This window comes from Nylanderia fulva, unplaced genomic scaffold (assembly GCF_048542155.1).
Source record: "Nylanderia fulva isolate GAGA-0341 unplaced genomic scaffold, ASM4854215v1 Scaffold1092, whole genome shotgun sequence".
NCBI classification, from domain to species: Eukaryota; Metazoa; Arthropoda; class Insecta; order Hymenoptera; family Formicidae; genus Nylanderia; species Nylanderia fulva.
Window position 1 is genome coordinate 18,649 of NW_028189294.1, and position 10,292 is coordinate 28,940.

At 32.8% G+C, this 10,292-nt stretch overlaps 1 pseudogene; it reads right to left on the reverse strand.

Moving 5' to 3' along the window:
* Nucleotides 1-1,487: 1,487 nt before the first annotated feature.
* Nucleotides 1,488-4,690, reverse strand: LOC146724988 (uncharacterized; annotated as a pseudogene).
* Nucleotides 4,691-10,292: the final 5,602 nt, after the last annotated feature.

A 10,292-nucleotide genomic window follows, 5' to 3' on the forward strand; every position in this document is an offset into this window, starting at 1 on the left:
AGATATTGTCATTCTGTGACAAACAGACAGTATTTCGACTTGAAATATATTGATGCAAAAATGGCGGATTTTTGCTATGGATATAATAATTCGAGTTAGCTTAATTGGATTGCACAGAAGAGTTTTCAAATCCATATATTTTACATTTTAGGAAAATATAAATTTGGCATTATTGCATTGATTTATACAGTCGAACCTCAATATAGTATGTCATCATATATCTAACATATATCTAAATTACATTTATTGAAAAAATAGTCTTTATATGTATAGGAAAATTATTAAATCGTACGCGATGAAATGAATATATATTCTCATGACTTTCAAATAGTTCCAATGTTCGTGATAATAAATCGTCGTCGAATAAGGTTTGCCAATTGGAAAAGCATATCTCACAATACATATAATTATAAGATATAATATAGCATACAGCCAGAATAGAACAGTTAGAGGAGAAATCACTTTTTTCATTACAATTCAGTGATGCACAATATATACATACATATTTTCCTTATACATATAAAGACTATTTCAACACCATAGAGTATTTATATAAATACAAATATACAAGATAATTTTTTAACATAATGTATGGGCTTGTACATAATGTTAAAAATTATCTATCTTTGCTTGTTCTATTTCTGCTACTCGACATCTCTTAAAGACATATATTGAAGTTAGTGTTATCTCAGCTAATGCAAGCCATTTGTCATATAAAAACGACTTTTTTAGTGCTGCATATGCTGCATTTCTTTGTTTCATCAAATATTCATGGAACTTTAATATCATTCATTAAGGGGAGATTATCTTTTTATGTCTTTTATGTACAGACTGCGTTTCTTGCACAGTTTTATTGACACTTGTGCTAATATCTGCAATGAGTAGTTTTATGAAATCTTTGACTAATTTCTTCTTATCCTCATCTTCTTTTTTGATACATTCTATAATTAACATATTTTAGAAGATTTGACAAAGTAGATGCTACTGCAGGAGTTTTATAAAGTTGTGTGCTATTATATACTGCAACTATGTTTATTGCAGAGATGCTGTTATCATATAATCGATGATGGTACAGCGATTGAAAGTATTGTATATTTGTATTTATATCCTTTAACGCTAAGGGAAACCGACCAAGAAGGCGTATCCTGGCACGAATCATGTCGTGCTGATGTTGCTTGTGCTTTGTACTTTACGCACATTTTATTTGCATATGTAATCAATAACTCGTCGTATCTCAAAATCCGTGTTACTATATTTTTTCGTATAACAAGAAAAAGTTTTTTTTCAAGTTTTGCTAGCTATTTATTGGGTGAATTTTTCTAGTGGTTTGTCTACTAATTAGCATAATATTCTTAATTTTTTAAAATTATTGTTCAAACAAACTTGAGAGTGTTGTCATATTGTGACAAAATATTTTTTACATTTGGCACAGGCTGTAAAGTCATTTTAGTTTAGATTAGGTTAGGTATTATGTAGATATAATCACTTTAGGTTAAAAATATATAGACATTGTTATTCTGTGACAAGCAGACAGTATTGCATGACTGTCTGTAGTAATCTTTATGAATTTTTTCTTTACAAACATTCTGGTTTTAATTATGTTTTTTCTCAGAATCGCTGTTTGATTCATTCCCAGGATCATTTTTCGAATTCTTTCCTTATATAGCTTCTAAATATCGAGACATTTTAAGTATAACTTTGCTTGCTTGTGGCTGTCTGTAAAAGATTTTTTGCCACAATATGACAACACTCTCAAGTTTGTTTTAACAATAATCCTTATGAATTTTCTCTCCATGATTCAAATATGTCGCAAGATCCGAAACTTCAGTATCATTCAGGTTGAATTGAATGCAATGTGTGGCTATGTGTTTTCTGAATGTAGTACCACGTAATGTAGTTGACTCATTTGCGTTACATTCATGTGCAAATTTGCGCATTAAAAGACATGCCCTAAGATATCGGTATCTATTTTTGTTGAGACCAGGTAATCCAAAAATGAAAGGATTTTTTTCCGGTACATTTGCTTCTGTACGAAACTTCAAAATTAATGTAATACAGTCAAACATATCGTTTGATAATAATACGGGTACTGTTTGCCCTAATTTTCCTCTGATGCAAAATCGCACATATTTCTCAGCAATTTTTCTATCCTCCACAGTTAAGGATTTATAAATGTCACCGTACATATTTTTATTTACTTTAACATAATTTTTAAAATCATCTATCTCTGCACGTTCCATTTCTCCTGCTCGACGTCTATTAAAGACATGTATTGAAGTTAATGTCAGCAAATGCAAGTTATTTTTTATGTGAAGACATCTGCTGATTGGATGATTTTAAAATGTAGCATACACATTTAATAAAACAAAAAACTGTATATGCTGCATATGCAGTTTTTTGTTTTATTAAATGTGTATGCTACATTTTAAGTTAATGCATACATTTTTATATACATATGCTCTGTTTCGTCAAATATGTATGCAACTTTTTAATATTATTCAGTGATGGAAGATTAATTTTTTTATATTTTTTATGTACAGACTGAAAAATTTTTTATTTTTTAAAAGAAAAAAATTTGTAATGCTTCTGTTTACTTCATAATATGTAAATTATTATATATAAAATGACTTTATGTTAAAAAATAGTGCTATACGTATTATTACTGATTAGTTTAGTATTACAAACGTTGTGAATCTACCTTATATTTTAGAAGTTTATTTGCACATTGTATTGTCACATTATCCATTATTGTTTTTTTATTTTAATATTATAAAACATTGTAAAATTCATTATATTATAAAACATTTCATTGTCAAATAAATCACTTATATGTATAGAAACTAACTGGCAGTATTTGGCGAAAAGAGTTTTTCTTCCATTATTGCAATATATTCTTCGATGCTAAAATGCATAGGTCAATTAGCCAACTACCTATAAAAATCAATATAATAATAGAAAGTCAAGACGGAATTTATTTCTCTGTCACACGATTTAATCAGTATTCTACTCATTGTAAAAATTGCAAACTCTAGTCATTTATATTGCTTTGTAGAAAGGTTGTTTATATAATTTTAATGCATACATTTTTATATACATTTTTATATATATAAAATAATTAGGAAAATAAATTTTCTGTGAAAAGTATTGTATATTTTAAAATAACTTTTTATATTTGTTATCTTCTATTTGTGTTGTTGCCTAATAATATTAGATAAAATGTTATGTCCTTTTTTATAATTTTTTTTTCATATAAAAGACAATGGTATTTTTTATGCATTTTGTTGCTAATTGTATATTTTTGTATTGTATCTCATTCACAGAATTGTAACATGTCCATACATAGTGGACAATAGTTAATAAATAAAACTAAATAAAATTTGATTTAAAATGTAAGTTAAATTGTGATAAAATAGTATATATATACATTATTATTATATATTTATAAGTAAATAAAATATATTTTAATATTTTTATTTTTAATATTAATTTTAATTTTAATATTATTTTAATTTTAATTTTAATTTTCAATATTAATAACAATATTGTCTTTTTATGAAAACCTGAATTTTTATCACATGTACATATTTTTTCTCTTTTTTGACAAGTGTTATAGACTGTCGTGAAAATAGCCATTAGATATTAGTCGTCGAAGTATACAATGTCGCATAAGTAGCCAATTATTCGTTTAACATTAGTTCGACGACGTCGTCAAATTATACAATAGATTGCTAAAATTTTGACGACAGTCGTCAAAATAGCCAAAAGTCGTCAAAGTAGCCATGGCGTACTAAAAATTGTCGTTAAAATAATCGATTGACATATATATATATATGTATGTATATATATATATATATATATATATATATATATATAGGGGAGAATAGGGGAATTGCAGTCTGTAAGAATTATTTTCTATTTTCTGAAAAAAAAATGTCTTTAGAACTAAAATGGAATAGTTGACGGATACTTCATCAATTATTTTTCGAAAGTAGAAGCATAAAAGTTAAGAAAGCTAATAAATAATTGAGCCTGCATTGATTAAAAAAATCTCTGAAGTGGCCGCAATTGACCGACGTGTTGGGTAATTACGGTCGCCTCTTGGGGTAATGCCAGCCGGTCGCTAGCAGCCAGGATTCGGTGGTATATTTTGATTACGAGCTTGAAATCCATAGAACCAATCTACGCCAGCACACCTTTTTTCTTTATTAATATTATTGGGGATGTTGTGACGTTCAGCAAACTCAAATGCTGCGCAGCGCACTTGAAAAGGTGTCTGTCCGTAGAACATTTTCGCTAACTTTATCAGGAGACGCGGTAGTGTCTCCGGCCATGTTCAAACCTTAATAAACCTTAAAAGACACTACAAGTCTCATATCCTGCATCATCAAAGTCCATTTTTTGGGGGTGTAGAACTACTAAAATATTAAAAATTTTGAATTGCACGTAATATAACCTGAAAGGCGGTTTCGCCACGAGTAATTTGAGCCAAGAAGAAATAAAATCGGTCAAGCCGTTCTGGACATACAAGCGGTCAAAGAGTGACGTTTTTCATGAAAAATTAAGAAACGTCGTCTTCTTCTCTGTCCGCGTCCGCTGACGTCATCAGGATTATATATATATATATATAAATCTCTTCTCACCTTTCACTCACACCTCCCTCAATTTCCACCCACACCTTTCCCTCCCACATTCCGTCCACCCGCCCGCGCTCCCACCTCCACTCCCGCTCCTCTTTCGCCCTAACTCACCCTCTTTCGTCCTATTTTAGTCTTTTCGTTCTCTCTCACCTCTCTCTCACTAATTAATATTTATTTATATAATTGTAACGAAGCACCTTTCCCGACGCCACGGATCGGCTCGTCGGTGCCAGGATTCGGGAAGAGGGGAGACTCAGATTTGCAATAACACGCGGTTGTTCTGGTAAAAGTATAGTTTATTCGGGCCACTTTTCAGGGATTGACCCGTGGTTTAGTCTATCAATACAGAATATCACATAACAGATGAAACGCTACCAGATGTTACGGACGCGGACACGACTTCTCACTACAATTTACAGATAAAAATATCCTAAAAAAATCATAAAAATGAAAAGGTCAGGCCATGTTCAAAAGAAGGTACTCAAAAATTTAAACGATCTAATAATAAATTATCACGAAAAGTAACTGATATGTTATTCAAGGTGCCAGTTCAAAGTGAACATACGTAAAGTGTATATTATCTAAATTTAGTAATAATATATTACCATGAAAAGTAACTGTGATATTTTATTCAAGGTGCAAGTTCACATTGAATATACATACATATAAGTAAAACTGATTACAATTTGATTCTAGAAAATAAGTGCGATATGTTATTCTTAGTGCACAAAATATAATAGTCGTTTATAGAGATTTGATTTGAAATTCATACTAGCCCGTACAATGAAAAATAATTGCTCGTAATTCCAGAGTACCAATTTGTTAATGACTCAGAAAAATAACATGGCGGCCTGCTCTCAAATAACTATGATGTTTCTCGATGTCCATTTAGAAATAATGTCGAAGCTCTTACAGAATAATTACTACAACATTTGAAATACGAAAATTATTACATTAGAAGAAGATAGACTTCTTAAACGTCCACCGAGGTAGACGCGAGAGAAGACCGTCTTGTGCAGAAGGTAATTTGCCGCCGGGTGAATTATTGAACGTAACAAGAAGGCAAACATTATTTTTGGTGGCAGCGGTGGGATTGGCCAAAAGAGATCGTTGAGAGGTCGCGGAGATTGATCTGTGCGATCGGTGTTATTTCATAAGTAAAATTAACGTAAAATCAGTTATAAATTATAAATCTTAAAGCAAAATGTCCCTTACTAGAACTCCTGTACACTCAGACAACTCAGAAAACAGAGTACTCACCCGTAGTGTAGTCAACTTAACCTTTATTCACAGAATTTAAACGATAAAGAAGCCCAATTAACAGCACAAGCTGAGACATTGCGAAATAGAGAGGAAAATTTACTTACATTTCAACGAACATTAGAACAAGATAGAAACATGGAGGACGGTTCGGTAACCGGAATTTCGGAACAATTAGCTGCACAATTAACCCTTATGGAAAAATTATCAGAACAAGTAACTCGCTTATCACGACGTATAGATATAATCGAACATTCTAACAATATGCAGGGACATTATGATAAAATAGAAACACAAAGACCATCCACTCCTTTGCAACTAAACTCTCCCATTCGCTTGAAAGACGCTATAGATACAATCCCCAAATTTGATGGACATAAAATGTCTGTCCTCCATTTCACGAAAATTTGCGAAAGAGCACTTCAATTAATTCCCGAATATCAAGAATATCATTTAGTTCAACTAATTATTAACAAATTGCAAGGGCATGCCTATGCCGCAATATCGAGGGAGTCGAATTTAATAGCCTACGAGATCTAACGCGACGTTTAAAACTTATTTTCGGACCGAACAAATCCATCGATCAATATCGAGGAGAGTTAGCAAACATATTTATGAAACAGAATGAGAATATTTTTGATTACATCGCGCGCGTTCAAGAATTAAGAACGGCAATTATAGATGGAGAAGCCGATGTTTGTGGAAATCTCGACGATGAAGTTAGAGATAACATTGAAAAAAACGTTACTAACAGTTTTATTAATGGATTACCTTCCGATTTATTAATCCGCGTGAAATTAGAACGGCACTATACTTTTGAACAAAATATCGTTGCTGCTATTCAATTATCCAAAACTTTAGAAGTTGAAAACCTTCAAAAGAAAAATACAATTTTTAATCGCGCTTACACTTTACCTCATGCCGACGTAAACTATCCGACGGCAAGACAAACCGTGAACAACGTTGATAATAACCATCCAATAATTAATAATTCGCGCAACAATAATATTTCTACTACTGCTCCTTTCATTAAGCCTTTGATACCTGGTCAACCCGGACCAAATTATCCAGCCACTAAAATCTGTCGTTACTGCAAAAGTTCCGGTCATTTCATGAGCGAATGTCGGAAACTCGCTTACAAAAGATCACTTGAACAAAATCAGGCTCAGCCTAGTACTTCTTTTGCTAATTCGGGAAACCCCCAAAGCGTTCCGGAAAAATCCGACGTCCGCCGGAACGAAGCCCCGACAAAACGCACACAATCTGCAAACATGATCCTTACACAGCAATCAATTCCAACCACACCACTCGAATCTGCAGTGTAGATAACGAGATTAAACACGACGACTTACCTTCTATCAAACTTATATCCCCACACTTATCACATGAATGCAATTTCATGATTGATTCAGGCTCTGGCATAAATCAAACCATATAATCAAATCATATATATCAAACAACAATTTGTATTACCTCACGTCAATCTAGATAAAGAAAATATTATATCCATTCGAGACATTTCCTCCGAAACAATAGTAACTTTAGGTTCCATAACTATCCACTTGTTAGACAAACCTACCCTGTTCCATGTAATATCAGACTCCATTTGCATTCCCCAAGACGGGATCCTAGGGAACGCTTTCTTCAAAGAAAGAAACATTATCATAAATTATAAAGATAGATGTCTTTATCACGGCACTATTATCATTCCTTTCATCACCTATGAAGTTAAAAAATTACATCTGAAAACAAGGATTGTTACTCTTTGTTGCATTCATATTTCTAATCCAGAAATACATACTGGATACTTACCTTTACAAACCCTCGCTGACAAGGTGTTCTTCGGAGACGCACTCATTACTCCTTAAAGTTGATTCGATTACGGTTTTCTTTTTCAACACGGTGCCCTTACATTCGTTACAATTGCCGTTTATCGTTTCCCATTTAGAAAATTCTACATTAATCAAACTTTGTAGAAGTGACACCTTTTTTCCTTTTTAATGTCGAATGTATAGGTAATATTAACAAACTACTGCTTTCCAGCTTAGTTACATTGTAATTACATTTGACATTCGAGCAACATGTTACGTGCTTTAATTCGAGTTCTAATACATCATTGATGTCGGAATACGTTCGACATTAGAGCCGTAAAAACTTCCGAAACATCTTGTTGTGTTCGTTCTTTCGAAGCGTTTTCCGACAGATCTTCTAACCGCTTGAATGTTGCAATATTTACGTTCACCATACGCGCAGATAGCATCAGTCAATGCATTCGATGCTTTATTTTTCAGTATTTGTTGCCGAATAAGTACGCAATGAAACGCACATTGTAATATTACATTAGCATAACACGAACAGCATCGTTATTGCAAAGGCCATATATTTTCCACGTAACTATACTTTCTGGTTCCTCACAATCATAATTCTGCATATCATCAATGATATTAGGGATATCCCATCGACGATCGTACATTTTCACAACCTTTTTCTCGGACGGATTAATTTGTGGCAGTTCAGATTTGAATATAGATCTCAGTCGATTATATTCTACAATGGCTCTCGAGTTTGCTTTAACTGATGCTGGATTGAAATTTATCAAATGTAGGCCTTCCAATTTACTTACTCGTGACAAACCTACATAGCTTGACCATCACTGAATACAGTCGTTCCTAAATCCATCATTGCATTGTTACATGTAATTCCCTTCGATTATAAATAATTCGACATTCTTTAATTTGTCTCTCAAAGTTTCAAGACCATGTCTGACAAATTGCGTATATTTTGGTGTAGATTCATGACTAACCGGTAGTTGAAACATTCTATGGATTGTCAAGCCATCGATATTGAATGCTGCGATACCCGTAGGAGCAGATATGGCAGTCGTTTTTTCCAAATTTATTCTGATCCAATGTTTAATCGTTTTAATTAGAAAACTTTCCCTGTACCCACCCTCGCCACTTACGTAACAGTCGCAGAATCTGATTCTTATCTTGTAAAACTTGGCATACTCCATCAAAGACTCTTTTCTGGTCGTTGTTCAATTGCGACATCATTTGCGATAAATCAATCGGGTCGTCAATCTTACCAAATCTTCCAGATCTTTCATCGCGTCGTCAGCTTCTATCGGATTACAATCCAGTTCATCGTCATCGGATTTGTCTCTGTCTGCTGTTTTCAGATCATTTTCGCGCTTCTCGATTAATTCAGCAACGTTCTCAAAAGCTTCTGTATTTCTTCGAGCCTTTCGTGATATTTCATTACCTTCGTTAAAACAGACTCTGAATTCTTAAAGGCATCCGTGTAAGTCTCGAATGTACCTTTGAGTTCACTCAAATCTCTCCATGGTTTGAACAGAAGAAGCAGCGAGTAAAAGTATTTTTCGGGCTCAGTTTTTATATTAAATCGATAATGGTTAATTAATAACCCTTTTTTCGTTTTTTAAAAATAAACCCGATGCCAGTTTGTAACACTTGACTTCGTCATTATTTGACATATCTGTTTCGTAATTTCCCGAATCTGGCAAAGTCGTACAAATTCAATGATTCTAATCCTGAGGTCTATTTGGATAGTAATCATCGATGAGTGCGAACAGTAAATATTCGTAGAATTTCATCAAGAGCTAAATTTCATTAATATTTTTAACTTTTCTATTTCTCACCTCATTAACATCGATCATTTGACCATGGTATCATTATCCGTACCGTACAAGGGATTCCCTAATAGTGTATCCGCAGCTTCTAAAGCACCGCATTCTCTGTTATTTAATGAACGCATTGCAAAATTCCACAGTTTCGATGCCAAGGACTTATTCGAATCTATCACTTCAAAGTCTGTAATTGGCATTTTTTTTCCGACTTTGGTCGTGATTTTTGTTAAATATGAGTTTAAAAAAAAACTCTGATTTTTCTCTAATAAATTGTATTGCCATATTGCCCCTTCCAGGCTAATTTGATAGAACGGATTATATCATTTATAAACCTTTCCGACTCCCTTTCGAGGAAGATCGTACAATCTGGCTTTTTTACTGCGTAAATTTTTTCACCGACATCGAAGTGATAACGTCTCTTAAAAGAAATTCTCAGTAACTGGCCGAGGAAAATCGAACCGACACTTTCTGTATATATTAGTTTCCGTTTTTTTTCGTACGCATGCAATACGAAATTATGTTTATGATTCTGATCACTTATTACCGTATTGTACAACGTTGGCGGGAAAAATTTTCATCTGTTTGGAAAATTTCCCAGAACTGGCAAAATCGTACAAATTTCAAGATTTCTAATTTAGGTTATTTGGATGTAATCACGAGATGAAACAGTAAAAATTCGTAGAATTTTTCATCAAGAGCTTAAATTTCATTAAATTTTTAACTTTTTATTTTTCCCCCCTCATTAAACA